The sequence below is a fragment of the Montipora foliosa genome, chromosome 1 (assembly GCF_036669935.1).
Source record: "Montipora foliosa isolate CH-2021 chromosome 1, ASM3666993v2, whole genome shotgun sequence".
NCBI classification, from domain to species: Eukaryota; Metazoa; Cnidaria; class Anthozoa; order Scleractinia; family Acroporidae; genus Montipora; species Montipora foliosa.
This window is the reverse complement of record NC_090869.1, coordinates 55,705,519-55,708,018: the sequence shown is the minus strand read 5'-3', so window position 1 is coordinate 55,708,018 and position 2,500 is coordinate 55,705,519. Positions and strand designations below refer to the sequence as shown.

The following is a 2,500-nucleotide window of genomic DNA, read 5'->3' as shown; positions in this document are numbered from 1 at the left end:
CGCTTCACTATCTGCCTATTCAACCCCTTTTCATTATCGCAAATTATAAACAAACAGGAAATTAAACAAACTGATGTCTCCTTTTGACAAGTACTAAATGACCAAAAAGTCTAAAATTTCGGAAGGTTGCGTGACTGATCGCGACAAATATGTGGATCAGTTTATTTCTTTTGAGCGGTAAACAGCGAGTCGTCGATCAATTTCTTTTCTAATGGCTTGAACGTAACTCTTAAATGCAGCTTTAGTTGAGCCCTGTCATGATGGTACGAGTTGTTTTATCTTCGTTCGGTTACTTGGGCCTTGGTCGTCGCCGGGGTCGTCGCTCAGAGTCGGAAGACAGCCGCTATGTCAACTGCCTTGATCAAACATGAATAAAGGAAAAATGGTAGTAAGTTTTGCATGTGAAGAATGCCTCAGCTGGTAACCCCAATGCAGAATTTTATTTGATTGATTTATAAGTGTTTGCGACTCTACTAAGACCAACATGAACAGCATTCAACAATCAACGTTCTGTTGTACATTTCTAAAACAGGATCGCACATGACAAGAGAAACCTACTGACGACCCTCGCTAATCACAGGGTACACATCAAAGCAAACTTGTGCTTAACACCATCTTGAAAATTCATTTGTACATTCCTCACTTCATTTGAAACAAATTTCTATTGTTTATGCTCATGATTTACCGTTAGAGTCGCTAAGTGAGTGTTTTGTTTTTTCCTCAGAGAACGCCGCCAATTTAGGCATGTTTAGGTTGGACTAATTCGCATTTCTTCTCTTTTCCGAGTACTTGCAGCGACTAAAACAATCAAGATTTCGATGGTTTGTCGAGCTGCACTGTTTAAATAAATCACAGTTAACCCCAGATGACACCCAAGAATAATATTATAGCAAGCAGCCATTTAATTATGCGCTCACTTGAGGTAAATTAACAGCGTTTAAACGCGTCGTTTGTGTAAAGCTTTTCCGACATGAAATCTTACGCACGCGTTTTTTTCGCGTTTAAACGTTGTTTAAATGCGTTTAAACGGTGTTTTAACGTGTTTGCGTTTAAAACGATAGAAAACGCGTTTTTTTGTTATTCACCTTAATCCCCCTTGTCCTAAATAAGGTCACTCAATGTTGAAAAATTTTCGCGCGAACGTCCTTAAAGTGCTGCTATGATGAAATTTGCATCTTCCCTATCTAAGCCATTTTGGCACATAAACATGTATTTTGTACGAGAAGAATGCTGTTTACCATTTTGAAATATCTCTTTTTGTTCTGGAGATATTCAAGTTTTTTTAATATACAAATTAGCCAAGTGATGACGTCATAAACCCAACCAAATTTTGATCAAGTATGATGGAGAAAGATATCTCAGCCTATTTGAATCAGAAATACTTGGTTCTTTACAGTAAGATTCTAGTACATGTAGATGTGTTCCACAACATGAGCATACCATTTTTGTTACCATGGCAACATACTGAGTTCCAGACCTCCCTGATATAAAAGGCTTTGTAGGCCACCTTTGGCGTTCTGTTTTGATATTTGCAAATGGTGCCTCATCTGCATGATCCTGCCAGCATATAAAGATGTTAGGTCGAGTTTGTGGCCTTGGTTAATGTTTTTCTAGCCTGAGATCACCCAAATATTGAAATCAGGTTGGAGGGGACTGGAAAAGAGTGAGTTGCCATGGGAACCAATTTCTTTACAGTCGTAGGTGTGTTGCCTTCAGAACTATTAGCTCACCAAGTTTCAATGGTCTCTGTTGCAAATTGACCGAGATAGCTCTATTTATATTTTTCATGTCCTATTGGGTTGGGTGAATAACGTCATGAGCCTTTTCATTTGCATATTTTACAAATTTTTCAAACTTACATATCTCCGGAACCAATGCAGATATTTCCAAACGGTAAACAGCGTTTTTAATGTTTCATGGTACTCTATGTGATTAACCAAAAAATTCAAGGGATAAAAATTTGATCATAGTAGCACTTTACGTTGAAGGTATAGAATGTTGAAATTTAAATGTTAAAATTTGATGATTAAGGATCATAACAGAACTCGTAAGTGCACAGTTTAAGGCTATTGTTTGCTGCCTTTCATGCAAATGTTGCATTGTTAAAAGAACTTGTACACACTTTTTTCCTGTTGTTACTGTTGTAAAATTTTCATTGTTCAGTAAGGGTTATCTATTAACTATTAAGAGTTGAGTTCTTAGGAGATGTTGATAAACTTCAAGGGAATATGAATAAAGAAATGCTCCATTAATAATATTATTGTGGTACATATGTTCCAAAATCAGCAAGTTGTTCAAGTCTCTGCAATACAAGGTCTAAAGCTTCGGTGTAGATATCTGCACCCATTTCAGTTGACGGTCTCAGTGGATCCAGATGTTCCAAAACAAATGACTTCAGTAAATCTACATCCACAGGGTCAATGGCAACATGATTATCACTCCCAGTGGGAGATGGTCCCTGATATTTCCATATCAGGTGGCTCTTCGTCTAGCAGTCCAT

General features: G+C 37.5%; 1 protein-coding gene and 1 pseudogene across 1 annotated transcript in view; both read right to left on the bottom strand.

Annotated features, from left to right (window-relative positions):
- Positions 1-2,500, bottom strand: part of LOC138001803 (protein NLRC5-like) — a 67,210-nt gene that overhangs the window by 48,307 nt on the left and 16,403 nt on the right. The gene's annotated exons all lie outside the window — the stretch shown is intronic.
- LOC137999037 (uncharacterized) overlaps positions 1,479-2,500 on the bottom strand; it is a 2,673-nt pseudogene continuing 1,651 nt past the window's right edge.